Consider the following 19,836-nt stretch of genomic DNA (forward strand, 5'->3'; position numbering starts at 1 on the left):
AAAAATAATCTGAGATATTTACGTACCTGACAAACACTCCAGACTCTGGGAGATTTTTCTGCTGTTTATATGCCAATCGTCTAAGCCTACAATGCTTGGCCATAATATCCAAAGTCAGGCTGCCCGTAAGTGCCAGCCTCGGTGCTGGGAGCAGCCTGGCTATGTGAGAAGAGCTAATCAGCCCAGGTGGAATATCACGCTCAAGCAGCCTTCCAGTGCCATGGCTGGTGTGTGAACACAGCTCAGCTGCTACTGCAGCCTGCCACAGAGACACATCCTAGGGTGATAAAGCTAACAGGACAGCTGGGCTCCAGACCACCTGCGTTCACACTTCACCTGAGCAATGGTCCCTAAGCCCATTGCAAAATGGTTGGAGCCAAAGGATGCATCCTCCTCACTTTTGCTTTTTCTGCCCTGTGCCTTTCTAAAAATTATTACTCCCACCTAATCAGCCTCTCCACTTTTTCACATCTCCCCAATAAAATACCATGTCCTACACCTTGCTCCTGCATCCTTGGTCCAGCACACTGTAATACACAGAAGAGCTGGAAGCTGCTTCTTTGTACTAGAAGTATCATGTGTAACTGAGCATTGTACATTGATCTTGTGCCTATTTATTCCAATTTCTTACCTTGCAGCGCTGGCAATACACTTCTCTTGCATTTTGGGCAGCAGCTCTAACACTGAATAATCATCAAAAGAGACACATTGTAACAGCTTATGAGCCACATGCATTTGGCAAGTTGGAGTTTGGCCGTTGTCATCATAAAATGAAAACAGACCAGGTGTAGAAAATGTCTGCAAAAATCATTTTTGAGAGAGCTTTTTTTCTTCAATGGAGATTAGAGGAGCTTAGATTGTTTAGTCTAGCAAAATGAAGTGAAACAGCTAAGTGGAAAGGTAAGGGAGGATGTGTTTGCTCTCTATTAAATATTAATTAATACCCTATTAATTATTAATAAAGAACTATTCAAGATAAAAGGTAATGGTGTCACAAAACAAATGGATAAAGGTTGTTCATGAATATATTTAGGCTGTAAATGCAAATAACGTTCCTAGCCATTAATTTGGTTTGGAATCACCCTTCCAATGGGAAAAGTAGAAGGAAAAGACCCCAAACACTTCTAAGATGATGCCTCTATCAAGAGACTGTATGTTATTGAACTCCATGTGCCAAGACAGAGTTCAAGCCCTCTAGCCCAAATATGTTCTTTCATCTCACTTCTGAAAGAAGATGCTAAAACCTGGTTTCCAATGTCCTTTCCTAAATCTTAGGCAAAGAGAAAGTCAGTATTTTCTAAGTACAGGGAGAAAACCCCCATATCAGAGGGCTGTGATGAGTGCTATTTGTATTTTGCCTGATGAAGTCCACTGTGAGGGTGAATGAAACTGCTATGTGGTCATCAGCCTTGCTGCCAGATGTTTATGGCACCCCACAGCTACCACTCTGGCCTGTCTTTAAACTAGAACACTCTGAAGTTCATATTCAGTATCTACAACGGCACAGTTCTTCTGAGATCCACCTCAAACTCATGGATCCACCTCCAGAAGCACAAAAAGAGATGTGATTACAGCAGCAGTGGGGGATGCTCCAAAAGAAGATTTCAAGGCAAAATTGTTTAAATCTCAACTGTAGTACTACACTGACAAGCTTGCCTATTGAAAGATATAGGCCAGTATTCCCTCATAAACAACTGATCTCTTTAATACGGAGGTGGCATTGGATATTTACACAAAACACATCCATTACAAAAAGTTATTTCCTGAGATGAGTCATCCAGCAAGGAGTAAGGCTTTACTGTGAATGGTGGGTCAAATGCACTGGGGAATATCACCACATCAAAATATAAGCTTTTACTTCAGTGCTTTGCTGGCACAGCATTTAAATGCTATGTGAAAAGCAAAAGAGAGAGTAGAAAAGTCAAAGACATTTGAAATAGAAGGGGAAGTACACCAGAAGGATCAAAAAAAAAAGATCAATAAGAAAAGTCAAGTTTGCACCAATAATTTTTAAAAAGAATGTTGAGAAAATAAATGTGGTTATAGACACATGGGAAATGGACTGTGGTAGTTTAAGGAATGTAAGGGAACTTTGAAGACTGAATCTTGGACTTAATCCCATTTAGAAAAAATATTTCTGTCTAATACCCGTTTCATAAACCTCTTAGAAGTTTTAGTACAGTTCCTAATGAGAAAAGGATCCACAGAATGAGCCAATATGTGGCATTTATGTAACAGCATTTTCAAAAGGCTTCTATGGTCAGAGACAGCCTTGCAATCACGGCTCCCCCATGCCTAGCAAGGGGTTCTTTCAAAGCAGGGTTGAGGTGAACCATTTCACAGTCAAGAATAATTTGTTCACATCCTCCTGCCCCTTCTGTTGCATTTTCTTTCTGCTCCAGCAAGTGACTACAGGTCATACGTAAAACTTAAATGTAACAACATGAATCCCAGGTTACCCACATAAATCCCTTGGTCTTCCATTGCTACAATTTAAATTTCATGACTTACTAAGTGTTAAACCCCACTTTCAAGGCACTCAAGTAACCAAAGAATTTCCACCTTTTTCCCTCCACTAAGATAGGTTATTCCATATTTTCTTTGTTCTATAGACATGAAAAATAGTTACAGAGGATCACCAGTCAGGATTAGCATGATATTACCCTTGTCTGTGGAAGGAGAAGCGTCAGTCTCTCCATCTCCTGGCACTGTGCCTGGTGATCAGCAACAGCTGTGACTGGAAGTTTTATGGGGCAACCAATGAACGCAAGTATGTAAGAAAAACAAATTGGAAAAAAAAAGCAAACCAGGAAACCAGAAGCCCACAATGCTAGAAAATGTACAAGCTACTCAATTTTCACCGTTTTCAGGAGGTTTTGTTTGTTTGTTTACATTTGTTATGTGTATAGGTCCTATAGGAATATCACCTGCTATAAATAAGGAAAAATGAACCTCTGCTTCTAAACCAGCATTTATGTACTGGGATTTCTGAAAAAAAAAAAAAAAAAAAAAAAAGATGGGCACACAAAATGAATACAGAAAATTGCTAAACTCTGCTTACAAATCTGTTCCCTACAGAAACCACAGATGTGTATTGAGATGGGCAGATCCAGCAGGCAGGATAAGAATCCAGACTGTCTAGTAAAGTGTATTAGAATAAATGCCTTAACCCTATCAATACTTGCCTCCGGTGAAGTCTGATTTCTGCCTGCAAAGAACAGGAGTTTTTTTAGCTTTTGAAGAGAAGTGGTGTGATGACAGCCACTACCAAGGAGTGTGCAACTGGCGCTGGAATCATTGATTGATTTTGTTTGTTCATTTTAATTATCATCCGTCAGATGCCTGAAGGTGATTTACTGTCAAGGTACTCTGAAATTAATAAAATGATAATATCCTACCCTCACTAACATAGTTACCATCACTGGAAATGAACTGAGAAATGAAAGAGAAAAGAGGAAAAGAAAGATAAAGGGAGCAGACCCTGATTTTCTGAGGAGTTGTGCACCTTGGAATGCTGGGTGTGACAGACTAGGAGCAGAGGCAGCACAGCAGATCAGCAACTACTCAAAACTGAAAAGGACAATTTAGTTACCTGACAGATATTTCTAACTGCTTACAGAAGGAAAATTCCTCTCTGTTATTGACAAACAGTAAGACAAACTGCAATATGTATCCAGAAGCATTTCCAGTCAGGAATGCATGTAATTGCAAACCAGCTACTGTTTGTTTTTAAATGACTAAAATACCAAAGTGATCTCAGAACTCCTCTAGAAAATGGGATTTATAATGAAAAATATTTGCTGAAAAAGCAAAAGTGAGAGTACAGTTTGCCTTCCCATTTGTCTCTTATGGTGCTTGACAAATTGACACACAATTGTTAATTATGGGCACTGAGTGCCACATGATTATGAATAAAATATTCCAGCTGATCGGAGCTTAAGTCTAATAGCATTTCCAGGAAATTAAGTAACATTCTTACAGATACTGAAGCCTACAAATTTCAAATCATGACATAATTAAATTTCTCAAGCAGATATTCAAAATGTTTTTAATTTTTAGTTAGCATTTAACCATATCGCAACCTGAGCGTGCTCTCTGGAGAAATGTTTTGAATGCAGGCTTTAACAGCCACTATGAGACACAAATCTGCAAATCGCTGAAAATTATGCAGAAGAAAGTAATCTTGGACATTTTTGGGTGCAGGGTGTTTTCTGAATTTTTCTCTAAAGTGGAGAAAAGAGAAATGTCACTTTTCCTTCAGAAGTGTCAAAAAAATTTGAAAATGCTTAACAGACTAGGGATGAGACTACTGCAAAACATAGTAGCCAAAAGTGGAGAGGATGATAATGATAGCACATTGACAATGTTTTCTCCTTACTAAAACCTGTGAGAATTTGTCCCTGACCTCCTCTTCCTCACCAGAGCTAGAATGGACTTGTGTCTTTTCCCTAGAGAGGTCCAGTCCCTGTGCTGGCACCATCTGCTTTCAGGCAGGATCAGGATGGAGAGGGTCACCTACAGGCCTAGAGACTAGTGAGGAGGGGAGCTCACTGGCACCACATTTTCCATCTCCACCTCCTCTGCAGTCTGCTCTATGTGTAAGGAGCAGCACAGATTTAAAAGAGAGATCATATCCATGATATACACAAAAGACATACATTTTTTTCACTGTGTCGGAACAACCTTCAGAAGACAAACACTGCAGCATCATTGGGGGACAGTAATAGGCAAAGTATGTCTAAAAGGAAAACAGTGATTGAACCCCAAGATATACATTAAATATATATAGTAGCCTTAAAGGAAAAGTGTCTTCTGAAACAAAAACCCAAAATTTAACATAAAAAATAGTGTAATCTTGCCAGAGATTTATTCCCTACGCATGATATCTTGCTTGTGTCAAGTAATAGGAATATACACTGTGTTTCCATGTGTTAATTGTAAACTAAATATTTTATGAATCTATGTAATTTTCTTATCTCTGGAAGGTCCCAGTTGTTCTTTCAGCTTTTGAATGCCAGTCCAAACATATCAGTTCAAAGGGTGAGCCAGATCTTACAGTACAGACAAAACAGCATCATGGAACGTCTATGGTTTGGAAAGCCACTTGGAATTTGCAATTTTTTTAGTTCCTTACTCAAGAACAGGGATAACAATGCCTGCCCAGTGCAGACGGGGGTGACATACATTTGTCAGTGACCACTGGACCCTCTAGGTCTAAGAAGTACAAACAAGGATCACCGTTCCTTCAGCAAAGTGCTCACTGGCTTCCTTGTCTGGTGCTGCTCAGCTCTAAGAAATGACTCTGCTAACAACACATTTTTGAAGAAAACAAACACAGATAAGTTGCTCAGAACAATCAAGAGTCTTCTATTCATCACAGTAGATGTTGATAGTTTAGGCTGAAGACACAATTCAAGAGTTAAAGTAAACTCCTGAACAGAGACAAATATTTCAATATCCAACTGAAGAAAATGCTCCTTATGGGTCCTGAACCCACATTGCCTTGACACAGCTGCACAGGATCCTCATCAGGTTCCCCTTGCACTGAGAGCTGACAATACAGCTGATCAGCTATGGTCTCAATGGCTTGATCTTGCCGAAGCACAAAGACTGTCAGCACACACCGAGACATGCCAGGAGATGGTGAGATTGTTAGAATGACTAGAAATACTTCAAAATAAACCAGAGAGGCACAAAGCTACCCCTACTCTATACTTTTCTCCTTCCATGGAGGCTTCCTCTCTGTCAAAATATTGATAAAGCAATTCACTACTCAGCATCATGTTCTCAGGTGCTTGGCACCTCCAAACACAAGTTTTCAAAAAGATGGGTTCCTCTCCCACTGCATTTTCCACATTAAAGTGGAATCTTCTAACACAGCAGAGCACCCCACAGTTCCCTCACTACTATTTATAGAGAGGATTTCTGGGTAGCTGAACCTTCTCTTTCATATCCTACCAAAACCCCCAGAGGTGCACTCAGGGCTTGGACGAGAATTGGAACCTTTCTGGATGATGCCTCCTGTGATCCCTGAGCATATTTGAAAAGAGGGGAATGATCAGGTATCTCCTCATCAAAGCAAATGAAACCACTGCCATCTATTCCAATGGAGGAAAGATAAGGAAGGCAAATTATTTTAACAGCTATCTGCAACTAGTTTTGATATACAGTGTAATGCACTGGATATATTATAATCTATGCTGCTTAGTTTCTGTAACATCCTACTAACAGAGCTTGAAGAAATAGTTAATGTTTAGGAGGAGAACATCAGAAGGAGAATGTACAAAATGGATACAAGCTGGGGGAGAAGGGGGAAGGAGTCTCTCAGGGGGGGCTTCGCATAAAAAGCAGAGAAGGCTGAAGGAAAGAGGGAAAATGAATTAAATGCGGGTGAAAACTTATTACTGAAGATCAGAACATGTGGTTTGGTCAATAGTTTAGAAAAATGATATGTTAGTATTTTTGGGGTTTTTTTTCCCCTGCTGTTTGAGAACCTGAATTACTGAAATAAAAAGGCTTGGAAAAACACTTGTTCATCTTGCAGCCAGCTTAGCTCACTGTATGGCTCACCCATCCAGGGTGACAAAGGCAAGTGTTAATGACCAGTTTGCAAAATACAGTGTCAACTTGTGAGCATGGGTTCAGATGACACCAGGCTCAAGAATGACATGGAAACTGCATGAACAGCTGTCCAATGGGCAATTCCACTCTGTCCTGTGTGAAGAAGAATTTAATTCTTGTACATTTAATCCATTAAATTAACTTTTTTGGAGTCAGATTTTCTAATCTTCACACACTTTTTAAATGCATCTACTCAGCTAAAGGAATTCTCAGCATGAAACACAAATATTTATAAACAGAAGTTATGCTGTCTCCATGTTTTAGTTCGTTTTTCACTGTAATTTTTACAAACTGTGAGACACATTTTATCTATTTGTAGTAAACTCAGAGAATTTTTTTTTCTGTAGCCAGTTCAACATAACTCCATTTTCTCTCATCCTACAGGGCTGGATTAAAACAAAATCCATCACTCCTCCACCTGCTGCAACAGTAAAGAAAAAAGTTCTCCAAAAATCCATAAAACCTCAGCCCACTTCCAAGGAGAGAGTTCTGTGGTTCTTGTTCAATATGAGTGATCTCTTGATTTGGAGTTTTCAGACCCCTTCTTCCTGCAGCTGTTAGCCTGAGCTTCTCAATGCTAGCCTGCACAGCAGACCCTCAGGGTCTGAAGCCAAAGGAGAAGCCTCCCTTTTAGCTAAGCCCTCCTGGTTCATCATGTAGACATGAGAGAAATAATTGTTCTGTGTGCAGATGAAATTCAACAAATTGAAAGCGAAATGGCTGAAGCGCACAGTAAAAACAAACAAACAACAAACCAAAACCTTTACAGATGAGAATTTAAGTTTTCTCTCCAACCTACTGGGTAAAATATCTCTTAATAAGTTCATTTTTACATTTTAGGCTGTTCCCCCCTAAGGTTAACTATGTCCTGCCCACGTGAGACACTGCCTTGGTGTCTTGTGTATCTGTTTTCTCTTGCTGCAGCCCAGGCTGCCTCCAATGAACATCCATCACGGGATCCATGCGCTTTTTGGTCTATCATGGGAAATGGCATTTATGAAAGACACTGTGGCTTTCTACCATGAAAATGTCTACAGCACTACATACAGTAGAATTATGACTTCTATAAAGAAGGGGAAAAAAACAACCCAGACAGGATATGAGGAACATCTGTTTATATGAACACCCTTAGGATCAGCAGTCTGAGCATGAGAACCGTCAATATATAGCAGACAAAAAGCACTCAGAGCGCACACGAAGAAATAAGACTTGAAAGGTAACACTTTAAAATAAATTGTTTCTTCTCAGATCTGAATTAAACCCAGATGATCACTTTAAGTTAATACAGCAACATTATGGAAAAGTGATTTATCCTTTAATTGCCATAATATTATCATTTACAAAAAGCATATATGATTGGCAAATCCGATTTTGTGTACATCCTGAACAAGTCAATTAGCACCGACACTATCTCTGCAATCACTCTCTAGCCAATTGCTTCCCATCACTTTTTTTCCATAGAAATTGTCTGTACTCATAGTTCTTAATGAAGCAGGTAACTAGTTCTGCATTTCAGTAATTCAGTTCCTTCAGCTAGAAAAGTTTATACATTTCAGTTCACCCAATCTTCTGCTGATTTACTTCCATGCACATCAAAATATAAATTTTACTAAACCATATTTATTGCTAGGAGAATAGGCATTTAATATGCACACCACATTTAGACATGAGTGAAAGTTATAACACTGCTTACAGACAGTATCAATAAAGCCCTCTTGTTTTTAACTTTGAAACTCCTGTAAAGCTGTGATCATATCTGCTAAGATGGCTAAATCCCTAACAGAAATAGTCAAAATAACTTCACACATGTGTCTAAAGCGGAGAAATAAATTTATTTTGACTATTTTTTTAAATTTTGCTGATTTCTTTGCAGTCTGCTTTCTATTCCACAAATCTTTGAAAAATTATTCTGTGACTGGAATTCCAAAATGATTCAGCAGAAATCTTACTGAAAATACATCTTGATTCTTGCCCATTAATTTATCCCAGAGGTCAGTAACTCCTATTCAGCTAGGAGACTGAAACCAGTACCAGATATCCAATTAAAAGAGCAAAACCAATATGTTTAAATATCCAGTTGTATAAGCAATTAATGTTCATGAGAAATTCAGCAGTCACACTTGTTTATTTATGTTTCCATGTGTCAAACTCTGAAAAACAAACTGCTGAAATTATGTTCTGTTCACAGATAAATGACAAAGAAGAAATGAGGCCAACCTAATAAATTATTTGTTCACTGCATACAATTGACCCTCTTCTGCCATGTCCTCAAGCAAATATCCCATTGCTTTCAGTCCACAGAACAGCTGTTGCACTGCCTCCTGGCTGTGTGCAGGAAGTTTGTTTAAATAAGGGGCAAGAATTAAGGATGAAATTCAAAACAAGTGGAAAAAAAGTTACTACCCTACTCTTTAAAGAATTCTGCACTCATTTTATTAAATAAAATACATCACTTCTTCTTTGCATGGTGAATCTTCAATTTATGAAGTGCCCCATTTAGCATTATTATGAAAATAGACTTCATGGCTTTTAATTGGTTTCCTTATCAGTTCCAGAAAAACAGTTTTTAATAAACTAGGAGTGGACTAACTCATTCTGCTAATTTCAAATCCATGCTCTGCAGAGTAGAACTCAGATATAATGTGGCTTCTTTCAGCTTAGGCAGGAATGGGGGATAGAGAAGAGAGGGACAAAAAATAAAAAGATTCTAAAAGAAAAGGATTCTTACCAAAAATACAAACTCCTGCAAAGTGGATAAAACTGTACCTCCTTCTTCATCCAGAACAAATGTCTCTCAGAGACATTTGGAATTGTGGCTGGATTCCTAGGGGTTGCAAGACCACAGGCAGAGCTGGGGATTTGTGGGCAGCTCCTCAGCTCTGGTGCACTGTGTGTGGGGAAGCACAGCTTGAACCTGGATTGAAAGGGATCAGCAGAGACAGGAGAGATGTTTGGGTTAGCTCAGTCCCTGCTATCATGTGCCTTGCACCAGCAAGGCAATGCCTCTGCCCTGGAATGTGCTGGAGAGGGAACTGAACTGTTCATGCAGACTGGAACAACCTCGGGCAGGGATGGTGGTTTGCTCCTTGCAATTGTGTCACATTTACTTTGTGTCCTGCCCAGGCTGCTGTGTCAGTAAGGAAGGAAATGCAGCTCTTTGCTGTTTTTCCTCCCCAGACACAAGTAATTTCTGGAGAATAGGACCTCTGTACTCACTATACTAGATCATGTGTCTTCAATTACACACCTGCTCTCAGCATTTTGCGGAGAACCACTGACTAAAACCATATAAATTCCAGGTTTTGCTGAATTTTACCTTGTGTAATTCAAGCCTGTCAGCAGGATCCATGTCTGTGCTCACATTCAGTCCCCATGCAATCAGCTGCATAATGGCCCAGCCCTGCTTTGAATGTCTCAGTGAATGATGTATTTATTATCTGTGCCCGAGCTCACAGGGCTTTGTCTGGGAGATGAGATGACAGTGGGGAAGAGAGATTGCTGAGTGTGATTTTTAAAAGCCCCTACCACAACTGTAGCACAGTGGCATGGTCCTGGCTCCAAGCATGCAGTGACCACCCTGGACAGGTCTGGCATGCCAGAGTTGCAATCCTGCAAATCTGAGACTTTATCATGTACCCCCTGTGCTGCCCAGGCATGAGAGTAAATGGCTTTTTTCTGATGCAATTATCCATCTCTTTTATATTAATTTTTAAAAAAATCGCATAAAGATGTAAAAGACTTCTAAATACAGAGGAAAGGTCCCATTCTGTCAGCCGTTGCATCTCAGGGTTTTAATGTGCCTCCCTGGGACTATATGGATCTTGTTAACACAGTTAACACAGATTGGGGCCCTTTTTACACATTAACTTCAATTCTGTTTTTAAAGTATGGAATGGAGGTTCCAGCCTGTCCTTACCAAGGCACTCAACCAGTTTAAGACCTGACCACTTCGTAAATCTATGATACTGCTATCTATTGCAGCAGACAAAAGCTCATGGTTATTAGTAAGTTTCTGGGCTGTATACTCTTTAACGTTCTTGGCTGGTTCATGAGCATGGACACAAAAGATAAGGACTTTTTGCAATCTGGCAGTCACCTGAGTTTTGCAGGTGGTTTTTTGTTTTGGTTTTTGGTTTTGGTTTTTTTGGGGTTTTTTTTGTTTGGTTTAAGTCATGCTTGGCTCTTTATGTTTAAAATTGTTCCCTTTAGCTTGGAAAATCGCCCACAGCTAAGGAGTCCTGCCACCTTTATTCAGAGTGCCTGCACTGGGTTCATTCTTTTGAGAGAGTTAGATTCCTCTGAAAAGTCACCTTTATTGTCCTTATGGCAGACCCCAAAAGAGATGTAGACAGAAGGAAAATAGATGTGAAAAACGGTTTATTCTCAGAAGATACCTACATCAGATTCCTACTCCATTTCTCTAGACTTACTAAAAGCTACAGGGTAATGCAACAGGGATACCCTTAGGAGAGACAGCCCCACCAGAAGCACTGAGGAGATTCCCACAGCAGTGGTGTCTGAGCTACAGCCAGACAGACACACCATGCCAAGTCCTGCTGGGACTCCAGCTAGCAAAGAACAGGTGATGTACTGGTGTAATTTAAAAGATACTTTTGGGCTCTCTTCCAGCAGACACAAATTAATTCCCCCAGAGCAACCCAAAACAAAGACAGCATATCAGTTCCCAAACAGAACTAAGAGCTTTACCCACTCTTTCCACTTTTCCTTGTTAACAAAATATCAAACCAAATCAAAATATCAAAAGCAGTACAACAAACACACGTTTTACCAAAAGCAGCATAGCAAATACATTACATCATCCAGTAATCAAAATGTGTGCACGTGTAAGCCTACCATATACACTTGTTTTTACCAGCTTGCTAAATAAATGGCATAGGCCAAGTCTAGCAGAATGAATTCTTCTCTTACATGTAAAGCTGTCAGAGTTTAAGAAAAATAATCCCACATGATGACATCTGACTCTTCTATTTGAAATAATACATTACAAAGAATTCATCAGACTTCATCCTGGATTTGGTTTAGGTTTCACTTTCCTTCTTTTTCTTTTCTTTTTTTTTTCTTTAAGACTTAGGACAAAGCCAAATGTTGCTGAGTCTTAGGTTTAAAAAAATGAAAATGTCAAGGTTGAGAGTGATGCTCACATCTATTGCAAATTTGCAGAAAAGTAGAGCAGAAAGGAAATGTAAAAAAAAAAAAAAGTAGAAAGAGTATATTTAAAAAAAAAAAAAAGCAGAAATTGCAAATTTGCAGAAAAGTAGAGCACAAAGGAAATGTAAAAAAAAAAAAGTAGAAAGAGTATATTGAAAAAAAAAAAGCAGAAATACCAAGCATCTCCCTAAAACACTGTGCCACCAAAACAGTTGGTGTCTCTTAGAAGAAAGGCAGAAACACCAAGCATCTCCCTAAAACACTGTGCCACCAAAACAGTTGGTGTCTCATTGTTAGAAGAAAGCCCTGCCTTGACTACATGTGAATTTCATTACAATCCATTTATGTTATCAGCTGAAATTGCATCAGCCCTGCAGAATGCATAACAGGGATTAGGAATGGGTTTAATTGTGTTTCTTATAGGGCAGATACTCTGGCAAGAATTAATGAGAAAATTTGTTTGTTTTCCTCTATCTAGTTTTCACTGGTATGTATCATAGAAACAAGTCATGGATAAAGAACTGAAAAACCAGGAGATCTGGTTATCACTGCATGTAAGAAGGAATTTCCCTGAACAAGATTTTCACATGTTGCTGAGCAGTAATGGAAAATACGTACTGCATCAGCCACACTGAAGCATACAAATGACAAACTATGAATTACTGGGATTTCTGTGCTTCAGTAAAAAACTCCCCGTCAGCATCATGAAAATATGGTTCATCCAAGGCACAGGCCTTAAAATCGGATGACATTCATGATCCCACCCACCACTGCAAACATCCTCTCCCCTAAGTCACCAACAAATGTTACTAGTGTCACAGCAGATTAAATTGAGCTTAAATGTCACAGGCGACATTTCTCATGCTGCTGTATCCCTCTGCTCCAACTGATTTTTTTTTCCACTTGCTCATTCTAACAGATATTAGAGCACAAGCTTTATTGCAGCTCCCTAGAAACTGCAGTTGAAGTACCAAGGTTAATTCAAAGTTTTCAGACTTCTTTGAAAAACAATGCATGGCAGATGTCACAAAGAATTTCTAAACTCTGGTTTTCCCTGTGAGTAATCCACTGTCTTACTCATATGTCTCAAGTTTCTACCTTAGTAAGAATTCTCATGATTAGCAGGTGTGTCACATATGTGCAGAACATAAAATAATTCCTATGTCACTGCAAACAAAAACAAGTATTAACCTTGAGGCCATATTTATGATCTTTTGTTGTTCCCTAAGAGAGGCAGCTTTTGCCTGTTAGAGGAGGATCATGATTTCAGCTGGCGCGGTGGGTAAAGCTCAGCCCTGTGCATCTTGAAGCCAAATTACTTAAATTCAATTGCAGAGCTCCCGCTTCGATGCGGGCAGGCTTGTGCCTCCCCCCAAAGCACCGTGCTGCTCACACCAAAATGCCCCAAATGGGCCTCGGGAAAGGCCATGTGACAGATTTTAATGAGATAAGTGACTTGGAAAGAAGACTTGGAGCTAAATTACAGCTACTGGGAAATAGTGTCTATGCTATATTGTGCTTCCTCCCCCCTGCCACCTCCCAGTCTAACATCCTGCAGAACTGAGATCAGTTTTTCCACCTTAGGCAATTTTTTGGTTGATCTTTTTTTTGTTTGTTTGTTTGGGGCCTTAGGGAGATGAGGTTGTCTGGGCTTTGCTTTTTAACTTCCTGCATACAGTTATTCAACTGGCCAAATTCTGTCTTCTTCCAGAATTTGAAAACATTCTGGAAGAAATTTTTACCAGTGTTTTTACCAGTGTCATGCTAGTGACTTCAGTATCAAGAGGAAGAAAGGGGATGTATTGGAAACAATGAGATCTGAGAAGCTGCCAAACCCTAGGACTTGGAAACTTCAAGTACTCAAGGTGCCAAAGAACTCAAAGGAGAAAACAAAAAAAGAAGGGAACAATTTCTTAGAGCTTGGAAGCTTCTACCCACAACAGGTATGGAGCACGTGAGCAAAAGAGTAGAGAAATCCAGTGGCAGCCACAACTGAACTCATAATAGCCTGTTTGAGTACAGCCAGCCCACAACAAAGCCTATGTCACCAAACCCTTTGCTGCTTCTGGTTGCTGAGCTATCTGGAGGGAAACATCTTCAGGCTGATTCCCACCAGTGCAGTACTGCAGTCAGAGCCCTGCCTGCTGTGTGGAGGTGCCAAGGGTTTTGCAGATTCCTTCCAATTAACATATCTCAGATGCACCCCTCACTCCCAGTCCTGCTGTTAAATTCTTATCTAGGCACTCATCACCTCATGTCTCAATTACTCCAACATCCTTTTCCTGGACACTGACAAACTCATTCATGCCCTGATGGTGTATTGATCCACATTGCTGCTGTGGAGATCATTCCCCAGCCTGGCTTTCTTTTCACTCATCTTTCTGGCTCCCTTTCCTTTTCATATCAAACAATCAACTGGCCTTCACTTTCAAGGACTCTTCCACTGTATTGCTCATTCTATTCAGCTTCCAAAGGTCAACTCTCACACTTGAACAGTCCACAGTTCCTGCTTCTACTCATCACCTGCCAACTTTGTAGTCTCTTGAGACTCTGCCACATTTGTGAGAAAGTCTCTGTAAAACACTACTTTGTTGTAGCCCCTCAACCTGTCCCTAGGAATACCTGCTGGCCAAAAAAAAAATTTGCCAGCAGATATGCTTGAGCTGTCTGTGATGTCCTTTTGTAAAGGCTAATTTTACAAGGCAGGACATGTGCAACATCAGAAACTTATACAAACACCCCATGAAGTCTCTTCTCAAAGTAACCAGGAACAGACTGAGATATGCTGAATCACAATATTTAATCCAAAAATGGAGCTGTTTCATATGGTTACAAACTTTTCTTTGTCTTTTTGTGCAGCATCTACCAGCATCTTTTCCTTGTTTATGGCTAACAGCCCACAGTAATGCAGCAGACAACCTCCAAGAGGTCTCTGATGGGTTGTTACATAAGAAGCTAATACAGGAACTAATCAGCCATGAATGAATGAAGGATAATGTCATAGATGAAAAATGGGCAGGATACAGGAAAAAAGGAATAGTGTTTAATTGATAGCTTCCATCTTAGAAAAAAAAAATAATGGTTCCTTCAAGATTTCCTCTTGTCTTATGACATTTCATAAATATATGACAGAAGAGAAAAGCATGTGTGTGGGGAGAACTGCAAGACAGTAAAAGCTGCAGATAACTTTTATTTATCAGCTGAGAGTTTTGAGAAAAACTTTAGAGAGACCTAAACTAAGGCAGCATACTAAAACCAGAAATTTCAAGCAACAATTGCTAGAGGACAGAGTCCGTGCCAACACACATTATGTGGTCAAGCATTAAGTCAGCTTTCAGACTAAGTAAAGTGGTTGTTCCCCTCTATTCAGCCCTCATGAGGCCACATCTGGGATGATGTGTCCAGCTTTGAGGCTCAAAGTGCAAGAAAGAGATTGGCAATGAGTACAATAGAAATCAACTATGACAGCAGGAGGTGGAGCACTTGGCACATAAGGAGAGGCTAAAGGAGCTGGGTTAGAGCAAGGGTAAAGCCACGCCTTCTTGGAGTCCACAGTGAAAAGGCAAAAGCGAGCAATCACAAGTTGTACTGAGGGAAATCACAGCTGCACACACAGAAAACTTTCTCTCTAATGACAGTGATGCAGCACTGGCCTAGAAGGGTCATGGAATCACCACTCTTGGAGAGTTTCAGAATTCAATGGGACATTGCCCTGAGGGACCTAAACTAGTTTTGTGGCTGTCTCTGCTTTACTGCAGCATTGGACAAAACCCTCAAGACAGACTTCCTCTCCACACCAGATACATAAATTAAACCCCCATCATACAGAATTAAGATGAAAAGATTAATAAACATTTTAGATAGGTAAGTCTGAAGTGTTCAACTGTTTTGTCTTTTGTGTATCTGACCATGTCCAGTTCTGGGCTCTCCAGAAACAGGTACTTGCTGGAGTGGGTCCAGAAAAAGGCCAGAAAGATGATGAGGGGAATGGAGCATTTAGCTTGTGAGGAGAGCTGGAACTCTTCAGTCTAGAGAAGGGTAGGCTCAAGGGAATCTTATATCCATGTGTAAAAATATCTGAGGCAGGTAAGGCAGACGGTGCCAGACTCTTCTTAGTGGCACCCAGAAATAGGATAAAAAGCAAAGGGCATAGACTGAAACAGAGGAAATTCTGTCTGAAAACAAAACAAAACAAAACAAAACAAAATCAAAACACCACCTTTTTACTACATGGGTGATTGAACATTGGTGTTAGGTAGCTCAGAGATGTCACAGTGTCTTAATCCTTGGAGATATTCAAAACCTGACTAGACACAGCCCTGTTAGAGCAGAGGGGCTGATGATCTCAGAGGTGCTTCCAGCCTCCACCAGATTCTGTGATTTTGTGACTGTATATATTACATAATGAGACTGTGAAGAACATACTTATATTGACAAGATAATTTGAAACAGAATATAAAAAACCTTTGCAATGAAACCTAATGAGAAATTTCTTAATTCCTTTCTGACTTCCTTCACCCTTTCTCTCAGCTAGTTTTACACCCAGTTTACACTCAAGGACACCCAAATTATGTGTTAGTTCCTGTGTTCCTAAAAGAGTCCCTTCCTTTTCCCCCTCTCCAGATAGTTGTGAGAGGCTCAGCCTGGGCAGGCAGACATCTGTGATTCAGAAAAATTTCCCACCAGCAGGATTTCCAAAGATGTGGACAACATAATAACAGAGAACCTTTCATGGCTCATTCCCAGTCATGCAGCTTTCTGCCTCCCCCTTTCCTGTCACAGCAACCACTCACATGGAAAAAGAGCACTCAAAGAATATAAGTTCAAATAAATACACAGTTGCAGATTCAAGGTCAGAACAGTGTTCTCTGCCATCCCCTCCATCCTCTCCTGCAACATTCTTCATTGGCCAGGAAAAAAACATGGCAAGATTAAACATGTCTGAACTAGTAGATTATGATAGGAAATGCTGTCTTATCTTCTGCTTTTCAGCAACACACATTACAAATTGTCTGGCAGCTATTCACTCATTCAGTCTCTCTGTAAATAGCTATTCAGTAAAACTTGATGAAGCTGTACAAGTCACCAAAGTCCTACTGAGACTTTCTGTGCACAACAGCCCAGTTGGAAAACCAGAGAGTCCCAAGGGCAAACAGCACACAGGCAAGGAGAGGCTGGTGGGCCCTCTGAAAGATCTGCTGAGTTTTGGCCAAGTAAAATTCACCTGCTTGCTTAGTGCACGTGTTTTCATTATCACTATGTCGCCTCAGGTGACTGGTGAATCTGCACGGCTGACACAGAAACCAGCTCTGCATCTCCTGCACCGCTGTGCGGCAGAACAGGTCAGGACCGCGCCGAGGGAGGGATGTGCAGCTCCTCTCGTAAAACCCTGGCTCTGATCCAGTCCTGCAAAAGCTCCTTGACCATCGCTGGGAATGCTGACACCCTGAGACTGACAGAAAAAAATCTGCATTTCTCTGGCTTTCATACAGAGGAGTAATTTGTCCCACAGCCCAGAATGTGGAGCAATCTCTGGTGTATTTGGTTCGATTAGAGAATGTGCTAATTATGGTAATAATGCAACTAATATGGCTTAGAGAAGCAAGTCTCAAATAGTGCTTATGATTTCCTGCTTTTCCTTTGCATGCTGCCCAAACAGAGGGTTGATTAGAAATCAGCATAAATGTAGGTATTTAGGTATTTAATTTTTGTTAAGTGACCATTTACATTTCACGTCTCTGTGCATTTTTATCTTTTGTGCAGATAAGCTTTTTGTACATGGAAAAGTGGATAAGATAATCTGACACCTGGAATTTTCTGTGTTTATTGAAGCTTTCCAGGCTGCACCATAGTTACATATATTTTCTAATTATTAAACCAAAATGTGAGAAAAGACCTCTTATGATAGGGTGGAAAAAACCTAGATACCTAAAATTACCTGTCACCTTTTAAAATAATAGAGATGTTCCCTCTTTCTTAAATCACTGTTCTGTGCTGCTGACCCAAAAGTGACATCTACTGTCTTTTCTGCCTGTGAATCTCACCTTCAAGAAACAATTTTTTTGTCAAGTTTTTTCTCACTTTTCCACTCTCATCTGCTTTTCTATGTAGCCAGAGGAAGAGGCGGAAAACAGTTATTATACTTACAGCAGGGAGAAAGAAATTGTGTGTGTGTTCACTGCCAGCAAACACAAAGCCCCATTGTAGACAGAACAGGACCACGAAAAGATCTCATCCTAGAAAATGAGGCATTGTCATCATGAACCCTTGTATTTCCCTGTGAGGCTGGGACTTGGAAAACATGCAATTGACTCTCTGTTTCCTGGTAGTTGAAAGGGTAGGAATTGGCAAAAAAAAAAAACCCTACAGGAATTTAGAATTAATGTCCAGGCACTGCAAGGGCACAAAAAAGATGGTAACAATGAGAGAAAAAGAGCCATCCAGACTCTCAGGAAAGGATAACTCCCCCAGCAGAACAATATATTTCTTAAGCACCAATATTCATTGGCTTCCTCCTTTTTAGCCTATAAATCTTGCCAACCACCCCGACCCACTGAGACCTTTGATAGAAATACAGTAATTTAATTCCAATGTAATCCATTATTTAATGATAGAGCATGCAGGAAAAGCTTACATGGGCTTGCCTGTACATGTAATTAGCAGATCAGAGGAATAAAACAATTAATTTCTCTCTGACCAGTTCAAGGAGATAAATATTTATTTAATCCAAATTAAGATGTTTCTTATTTATTACTTCTTCTAGCCCAAACACTGGTATATGATTAGAGCTGGGCAAAAAACAATATTCAAGTCCCACAAAAGCATGCTAACTAGAAGAGAACTAAAGGAATCTGCATTGGGGTGAAGTTACTGATTTCAACTGTTTCAGATTTTTGCAAAGAACCTTTAGTTGAAGTCTGCAACCTGCCAGCTGCCATTGCACACCTCAGGTGAGTGGTGTGCACTCCAGTACAAATGAGCTGTAGTTCCCAGGACAAACACTCATGGGTAGTGACCAGAAATTCCACCCTGGATTAGGTAGATCTTTACACAATGGAAAGCAGCTGGTACGTTTTCCCACCTCTTTTTCCTTTCCTCTGAGGAAAACATCTGTTTCTAACGAAGGGAGGTGAATGAAGCTCCCAGCTGGCTCAGAGGACTGGGCAGCTGTCATTGTGTCAGGCAGCGTGAGATTGCTCCCCTCACTGGGCAGTGCTAAATGGGAATGCAGAAGCAGACAGAGTCCTTCTGGAACATCACAGAAACATGTCAAAACCGATGGCAGTGAGGATTTTCTCTGATGAGAAACTTATTCCTTGCAATGAGCAGCTCTAAAAGTCATCTCTAAATGCTAAGAGATAAAACTGTGCTGTTGGGAGTTACAGTCTCTTCACCTTGCATGAATACTAAATTTGTTCTTCTTCCAGGAAAAAAGAAAAGAGAAGAAAAAAATACCTCACCATATCAGCAATTAAAGCATTGTGTTGGGAATCTGTGCTATACATTCCAGGAATTTTAGAACTGGTGTGAATGGCAGGCAAGGAACAAGAGAGATAATGATTGTAAAGGCAGAACATTGTTTAAAGAAATAAATTAATACATAGCATATCTGAATGCAAAAAGGTTTAGCCAGTGTTTCATATGGAAACCCCCAGCTGAAGGTGAAATGCAAAGAAATATCTTTTAGTCATTTTGGGCAGCCGTTGACAGGTAAGATTTCCTGTAAAATGGATGACAACATTGACCTTTAAAAAATTATCACCAGATAGCAGAACAAAGCTTCCCTCTGTTTATCCTTGGGGGACTGGGAGCTGCACACAGACAGGATGCCAAAACAAGACAAAAAATGCTTGGTATTTTTCAGTGTGCTGCAGAGCTACATGCACCATGAGACAATCAAACTTGAAATAAAGCTTTAGGAACACAGAAATAACATGCTCATGAAATGTCCTGGTTTTCACAAGCAGCATCACTCTGGGCAGAAACCTGCCTACAGATAGGGCTCCATTAATTCCTGTTAATGGGGTTGCCTCTCTCCAAAGGTGA

General features: G+C 40.2%; 1 protein-coding gene across 3 annotated transcripts in view; it reads right to left on the reverse strand.

Moving 5' to 3' along the window:
- Positions 1 to 19,836, reverse strand: part of ENOX1 (ecto-NOX disulfide-thiol exchanger 1) — a 357,615-nt gene that overhangs the window by 202,971 nt on the left and 134,808 nt on the right. The window lies entirely within an intron of this gene.

Source organism: Passer montanus, unplaced genomic scaffold (genome assembly GCF_014805655.1).
Source record: "Passer montanus isolate IOZ18808 unplaced genomic scaffold, ASM1480565v1 scaffold36, whole genome shotgun sequence".
Taxonomy (NCBI): domain Eukaryota; kingdom Metazoa; phylum Chordata; class Aves; order Passeriformes; family Passeridae; genus Passer; species Passer montanus.